Source organism: Rosa chinensis, chromosome 1, assembly GCF_002994745.2.
Source record: "Rosa chinensis cultivar Old Blush chromosome 1, RchiOBHm-V2, whole genome shotgun sequence".
NCBI lineage: Eukaryota > Viridiplantae > Streptophyta > Magnoliopsida > Rosales > Rosaceae > Rosa > Rosa chinensis.
The window spans coordinates 31,904,586-31,913,044 of record NC_037088.1 but is presented as its reverse complement, the minus strand read 5'-3'; the positions used below and the strand labels follow the sequence as shown (position 1 = coordinate 31,913,044).

Sequence of the window (8,459 nt, the reverse complement as noted above, 5' to 3'; positions counted from 1 at the left end):
AGACAACTCCTTCAGAAAGAACATGTGATCCATTGTCCAGTAGTAGCTAGGTCTTTATCAGTTGTTGACTTGTTGTATAAATAGCATCCTACTGTAAACAATCTTCAATCAGGCAAAGTTCATTTCTCTTCATAGTATCAGAGCCATCTGCTTAACAGCTCTTGATCCTGTGATCTCTAAAACACTCCTTGGGTGTATGGAGAAAATTTCTCCATACACCCACAGGTCTGAAACCAATAGCACCATCTCTCAATCCTTAGTTCAATTTTCATTTCTACCTAATTTTCTTCTTTGAATTCATTTTACATTCTCAAGCCAAGATCTTTCATCTTTCACTTCAGTTTTTCATTCTCAATTATCATGGCAGAAGCACCATGTTTCAATTCCCATCAAATCCCAACAACCCTTCTCTTCTATAGCTTCCTTCCATTACGTACGCTTAGATTGTTGTTTGGAGAATAGTAACCACATTCCTCTGTTCATTTGCTCTCTCACTCCCTCTGCTCCATAAATTTTTCATTTATCTATAAAAAAAAAAAAAAAAGGTCATATTCATTTAGAACTCATGCTTAACAGCCGTTTGATTCTCTTCATGGCACCGATTTGGAGCCCTCCCCTTGTGAAACTCTCTCCTCTCAACTCATTCTTCTCCCTCATGAAGCCCTCCCCTTTTGAGCATCAAGCTCTTCTTTTTCACGTTCAGGTATACGAGCTTTTCTTCCAGCTTTATACTCTAGCTCATGCTGCACAACCACAACTTCAATCTTCTTTCACATTTTGATTGCACAATCTTCTTTTTGCATTAATGTCGCTGCCTATCTCTCTCTTCTTCATTGGTCACTCTTCTGCAATGGCATCTCTCTTCTACCTTTTATCTGCTCCTTCTCTGTTTTGTCTCCACTTAGTTTTGAGTTTCCTTTATCAGTCCTTGTTCAACAACTTCATATAAGTTTTCTTATATTTTTCTTTAAAATCTCCTTCCCATTCTCCTTTGTTCATACTCACTCACTCACTCACTCTCTCTCTCTGCAAAAGAAAATCATGTTCCTTTGAAGCCTTTGCGTATCGACTCTGATCCACAGCTAGTTCATTCAACCTCTTACATTCTCTTCCTCACTCTTTACCCTTCTTTTTAATTCACAACGTTTCAAATCTTTTATTCACCTCTTCAATCCTCTTTGTTCTAACCCAACAATCATTCTTTCGTTTTGTCTCATCAATCTTCATTCTTCAAAGTTTAGTGATCAGGTGTGGTTTTGCTTTGTTTCAAACCTCTTTGCCTTTCCAAGCTGATGTCTCAAGGTGTTTCTTGGACAGCCCCCCTTGTTCTACTGTGACAATGTACCTCTGCCATTGCATTGGCTGCAAACCCTGATTTTCACAATCAAACGAAGCATGTAGATGTGGATTATCACTTCATCAGAGAACCTCTAGCAAACAAATCAATGCAACTTCACCACATTTCATCAGCTGCAAACGTTGCAGATATCTTCACTAAGAGTCTTCCTAAACATCAGTTCTTTGATCTCAGTTCCAAGCTGATTGTGCGCATCCCGCTCATTAGCTTGCGGGGGTGTAATAACACTATAATCTCACATCAAGATGATCACCACAGCAGCCTCAGCAATGAGGATGCACATAGGCAATCCTTACCCAAAGGAACTATCTGGAATTATTCCCCACAAGAGGAGACAACTCGTGCACTGTCTGAATAGTACAAGAAACCAGTTCTTTGTTGTTATATGTCAGCTCCAGACTTCACCCAAACCACACACTTCAATTGTACAACAGACAACTCCTTCAGAAAGAACATGTGATCCATTGTCCAGTAGTAGCTAGGTCTTTATCAATTGTTGACTTGTTGTATAAATAGCATCCTACTGTAAATAATCTTCAATCAGGCAAAGTTCATTTCTCTTCAAAACCGAGTCTGTGGACGTGTGGTACGTAAAAATTGGAGTTTGTATGCTAAAGTTATGAGTGAATTAAGAAAGTTATTGTTCATAGTAGAAATTTCTATAAATAATGAAAATTTACTGTGGTAGGTTTCCAAATCCGGAAACCCACCTTTCTCTCTCCTCTCCCCCGATCTCTCCCCTTTCCTCTTCGGGCGATTCCTTCTCCCCTTCGATTTGCCACCGTTCGGTCATCAACTGGTGGGCAACCGGCCACCACGTGATCGCCTCTTCCTCCTCTCAACGCCGGTGCTCTTAGGTTTCGGCAATTTGGCCGGAAAACCTCGAATCGAAGCAAAGTACCTCATGGGGGCAGTTTGAGCTTTTCCAGCGATTCAGCCATTCCGGCCGTTTCTGACCACCAAATTGGGACAGTAGGGGCGTCTCAAGCCGGTGATCATTTCCCCTAAGGCCATTCACTTCAATTAGCAGTGTGGCGGTCCAATCGACGATTTCAATTCTAGGGCTCGAAAGTTTTCTGGGTTTTCTTCACCGGTCAATTTCGAGCATTTTAAGGTAAAATTGGAATGTGTTGTAGTTGAGAAAATTGTTAGGTCTGTTGTGATGTTGCTACTGCCAAAATTTGGTGGCCACCGGCGAGTGGGCCCCACACGCCGCCACTGTGGGTGGCGCGTAGAGCTGAGTTTTAATTATTTTTTTTGGCCCAATAAATCCTATAATTGTTGTAGAATTTTATACATGAAGTTTGGTGGAAATTGGAGGAGTTACGAATTGATTATAAATTTTCGATTATCGATTTACGTGAATTCAATAGCCGAATTTCTTTCGAGTTCACTTTAAAATTTGTATATCGATGAATGAATATTATTGGAGAATTACGGATGGATTTCGATGTGAATTGAGGAGTTGGGTTTTGAAGGGGACGTTTTGAATTTCAATATCTAATTATCGTAAAGTTAAATTTCCGTCCTGTAAATATATTTTTACGAGTGCTATTCGTACAGGATGAGAGGAGTCTCCATACGAGGAAAATACCGAGCGACGTCAGGATTGACCGCATACTGTGAGTGGACTTTTGTTTTTAAGTAAATGATGCATGCATTTATTTCTTGAAGTATGCTCTATTTAATTATCATATTATATTTCGAGCATATGATTTAATTTCAGAGATTGATTTCGCTTTATCTCATATAATTGCTTTTGATATTGAATTGTTTCCGAAGTTGGTTATGATTTATAATCCTATTTGACGAATTATTTATTTCCGAGGTGGTTTCCGGAATTATACTATTTATATTATATTTCTATTCGTCGATTTGAGATTTTTAAGAGATTTTCGAAATGAGATTTCGATGGAGATAGTTTTCATATTTATTTATCGACTTTCGGTTTTGGCATTGGGAATGCCTTGATGATGATTTTGGAATTAGTTTTGTTTCGCTTTACAGAGATTATGTTTTATTATTATTTCTCTCTTATTTATTTTTGAAATTGAGAATATCTTGGCGTGTGGGACACGTCGTTGGAAATTCATTTGTGAGAGTTGGGGAAGCCTTATGTATTTATGGATTTATTTGTTTTCGGATTTCTTTTGCCATACTTTGGGTGATTATTTATCATGCTAGCATTGATGTCCGCCTTTGTGGCGAGGTGATGGGATCACTGAAGCCCGTCCACCTTTGTGGCGCTGGTTACTGTCTTTGTGACAGTAATGCTGAAGCCCAGTATCCTAATCGCTACACTTAGTGGCGTGTGGGTATATAAAAGGAGTATATGGGAGTACTTTAGCCTGGGAGGCTCATTCGTATGGCTATCTTCTTCCCCTACTTCTTATATTATTTTTTACTAGCGGGGCTAGTCCGATTTCCCTTAACCAGCGGGGCTGGCTTGTCTTTACGAGGTTCTCGATTTAAAAGATATGTTTTATAAACGTTGCATGCATCAAGGTTTTATAAATTTAAATAAGTGAGAAAGTATTTAAGTTTGCTTTATTTAAATCATCTTAATTATTTATTTTTGTCCACTCACACTAACGTGTTTTTCAATACTTTTCCCCTGGGCCCTTTGGTTTCAAATGCCCAGTTTACAGTACTGCTGATCGGCGCCTAGGAGTGAGTCATAGTGACCGCATCCGCTTCCATTATCACGTCCCGTAGGTTTTTATGTTCCTAGAATCGCTCTGATTACTATGGGAATTGTGACCTAAACTTGTAGTAAAGATTATTTTGGGGCTTTTGACCTATCTTGGACAAATTGTTGTATCTGGATTTTTGAGTGTTGTTAGACTTTAAATATTGGGAATGTTTTTTGTTTGCCTTTCGTTTATGAGATAGATTGGATTATGGGAGCAGGGTGGCTCCAGGAGTTTGTGGTTGGATTTTTTTTTTAGAAGTGAAATTTGCTTTCCACAGGATTTGGGTTGTCCACTTTTAGGGGAGGTTATGCCGAAATTTTTAGTAAACCTTCTTCCAAAGTGGATCACGCAGGACCACCTTGAATTTCAGGGTGAAATTTGGGGATGGGTCCTGTCAGTGGGGTGCTAAAATAGACCACAGGTTAATTTCCACCCCCAATAATCACTATTCATGCAAACAATAAGGGCTATGATTTTAATCATCTCCAATCCTTAGGGCTAGCGAATTCGTGTGCTCCACAATGAAATTAATCACAGTCCTTAATCCGTCCACATCAAATTAGATTTGTTATATGGACTAGCAAATTTATGGGCTCTAGTCTGTGGTTTGGGGCTATAGAAAGGGCTAAAGGTAGCCCAGCCCTTGGCTCTATAGCCACTCAAAATCTTTTTTTTGGTTTAGCTTAGCCCATCAATTGAAGATGAAAATCTTGATTTTAAGGGCCAAATCTAGCTTATAGCCCTTCATTAGAGATGGCCTTAGGTCTCGTTGTTTAGGCATTACAATAATATCACAAGTACTAGTGATACGTGATCTATCAAAGTCTTGAAGTAAACTAATATGTTAAGATTACTTGAAGTCAAGTCACCTGTATTATGGAACGGGATGACGTAGTCAAGAGGGCACAAAAAATGAACTGTTCCATCAAAATACATTCCAACAAAGAGTTAAAGACAGAAGTTCACACAGAAGTAAAAACTGAAAACACATTCCAGAAGTAGAAAATATGAATTACGATATGCTTGTTATATTTCAATCTATTATTCATCTCCAGTTATGAGGTTAATATAGAGATATAAGAGTACTCCTAATAGGAAAACATCTCCTACAATTATACAGGAAAACGTAATCTACATCTACAAGGAAAGTAAATATTTACAGAATATTCTACACTCCCACTATTAGAATTTTGGCTTCAGACATCGGCCAGAAACCGATGTTAAAAAAAAAAAATCTACCGATGTCTTAGTGGGTGATGTTAAAGATCAAAAAAAAAAGACATCGGTTTTTAGCCGATGTTAAAAATAACTCTAGACATCAGTTTCTTATAAGGTCCCGATGTATAAAATGACTCCAGATATCGGTTGGTTTATAAAAAACTGATTTCGTTTGCTATTGTGACATCATTTTATATAAGAAATTGATTTATATATCAGTATTAGACATATGCTCTATAGATAGAACTGATGTTCTTGGTCATTTATGACATCAGTTTGTTATATCAAGTTGTGGAGTTTTCGTTTTTCTTGCTTCTATTTCAGTTTCTTCGCTAGAGAAGTATCACAATGAGAATACAAATGGTAAGCAAAAGAAAATTCTCATTAATACATTGGTAAAAAGAGTACAAAGAGTAAGGAGAAGGGGACATATGGCCTAAACTTCTCCATATACAAGAATAAAATAAAAGAACAAGATTGAAGTCTCCTAAATAAACCATATGAACACAAAAATGGTTTATAGATACAGTAAAAAGAAAAAAAGAAAAAAGAAAAAAAAAAGGCAGTTTGTTATAAGATAAAAATACTTGTAACTTGAGTTTGCAGTTCTTGGTGTAGCTGGCAATGGACCTAGCAAAAACATGTGCCAATGAGTTGATATATCAGTTTTATAAAAACTGAAAAGAAAGCAAAAAATAGATAATCATGCTATTGCAGCCAATGAGCCAAAACATGCGATATATTGTCATAGAATCCCCACAGATAATCCGGATAGATATATTGCCAAAACATGCTATTGCACCTCAGATGCTATTGATAAATACACAAAGCATTTAAGTACTGCAAACCAGCCAAAACCAGTTTTGCCACAAAACAAGCCAGAACATCACCAAAAAGAACATGTTTACCTGTACAAAATATTAAGGTGAAAGAGCTAAATGCAAGCTGTTATGAGAGACCCATACTAGTTGTATATATTGATATACTCTTATTCAAGCCGTTCATTTGCAAACTAACTCAGCAATTAAACAGAAAACATAGACGATTTGACAGATTCTATCTTCTAACAACAACAAATCCATACTAGTATGCAAATAGAGCAATTTTGAGAAGAGAATAAGAAACTAAACGTGCAGACTAGACCATGCATGCTACTACTATGTTATTTGCATTTCCAGAAAACTTCAAAGTAGGCAGATTTAATTTAAAGCAAGATCAGGGATAGCTATAAATTGAACTTCACCTCTCTCAAGAGTTGTGTAGCACTACCTATCTATGACCCAAACTGAAATTATCCTGCTGTTTTACCACATGATGACATGAACAAAGGTCCAAGATTGAGTTCATTATACTAAGAAATATTATCACATTCTTGCAAATTTAAGCTAATACAGTCAAAGGTGGACTAGTAATTAAGCTGAGTGGCATCATTAGGACATGAAGTGAGGATGAAAACTGCAGGAGGTTACCTTGCATAAAACATGGTTACAGACCTTACAGGAGATTCCATGAGATTGTTAGAGAGTGGATCTCCAACAGTAAGTCCATTTAAACTAGATGCCATGATCAGCACAAGAAACAATGTGTGAGGGATTGAAACAGCTATAGAGTGACTGAAGTGGACAGTATGTCATTTAAGGCAACCATGGCTGTTTAACATCAGAAGAATAAAGAATGACCATACAGAGTCCTCTGACTACTGAGTATGCACAAATTAAAGCAAGTATCTTAAAAGCTCTTCTCTTGTATGAACCAATTACCCTTCCAAAGCAATCTGAAAAGAAACTCAATGCAATTTTACTCTGACTAGAAATATTAACTCAAATGTTTCACCACCTGGAAATATTAACTCAATTTTACACCAATCCAATTATCTCATATCTAGAATTTGTTTCATATTTTTGCATATCTACAAACAAATGATAGACATAATATGGTGACTTACATAGCCATTAAACTATCGAGAGCAGCTGCTTCTACTTCCTGATCATTAGAGATGGTCACAAACCCAAATCCTCTGCATCTCCCAGTAGTGTTGTCATATATAACCTACAAACCATTAAAACGTTCCCATTAATCCCAAGAAACAATAAACCCACAATTTATCTTCAGTCAATTCACAGAAAGATGCGAAATTTCGAATTAAAAGCAAAACCATACCTCAACGATCTCAACATTCCCAGCACTTTTGAAGAGCTCAACTAGCTAAGCACTGTCAACAGTGAAGGAAAGGTTTCCAACGAAGAGATTTAGGTTGGTTAAGAAATAGAGCAGTACCTGGCTGCATAGACTTCATCTTCGACAATTCCAGAGAAAGACAGAGAGGGCTTTTAGAGAGAGAGTGTGTGAGAGAGGAGGGGGTAAAGTTTCCGTCAACGTCTTCGTCGGCGAGGATGGCCTCGCCTTTGCGCATCGAGTCTGATAGTTGCAACGACTCTTCGATTGCCTCCATGGTTGAAGTAGATCAAAGGAGATCTGAGGAAGGGGCGGTGGATCTTACGGTGGCGGAAACCCTAGAAGAGATCTCCGTGTAGGGGAATTGGGGATTGAGAGAGCGAAACTACGAAGAAGGAAAAAGGATGACTAGTATAGAATGCGCTCGCTCTCTCTCTCTCTCTATCTGTTGTTTTCTTCTTCTTCCCACTCTCTCTCTTTCTCTCCTGGCGTTTTGAAATCTCTTCTCTTCTCATCTTTCTTTTTATTTTGAATCTTGTTTTAAGTTTTTAGCTGGGTTCCAGTTCGCTTTCAATTTTCAATTTTAACTCTCTTTCCGCGTTTATGAAAATTTTAGAATCAAAATATAGACATCGGTCAACAGTAATAAACGATGTTAGTTATATACATAGAAATCAGAATTTGCGGAATCGATGTTAATGATATTCTTTTACATCGTGTGAATTTCTCACCGATGTAATTGTTGTGATGTCTAAGAGCAAAATTCTAGTAGTGATCCCCCTCAAGTTGGTGCATAGATGTCAATCATGCCCAACTTGTCAATTGAGTTGTCAAACACTTTCCTTGACACTCATTTCGTAAGAATATCTGCTAATTGATCTTCTGTATACACAAAAGGGAAACAGATGATCTTCCTGTCCAGGTTTTCCTTAATGAAATGCCGATCTACTTCCACATGCTTAGTCCGGTCATGCTGAACAGGATTACAAGCGATTTCAATAGCAGAGTGTTATCAC

The 8,459-nt window shown here is 37.7% G+C and overlaps 1 long non-coding RNA gene across 1 annotated transcript; it reads right to left on the bottom strand.

The window, feature by feature from the left end:
* Window positions 1–5,629: 5,629 nt before the first annotated feature.
* LOC112196389 lies at window positions 5,630–7,975 on the bottom strand. The gene is made up of 2 exons (XR_002935169.2): window positions 7,429–7,975; window positions 5,630–7,317 (listed from the first exon to the last, which is right to left on the bottom strand). It is a non-coding gene; the product is annotated as an uncharacterized LOC112196389 (long non-coding RNA).
* Between the last annotated feature and the right edge of the window lie 484 nt (window positions 7,976–8,459).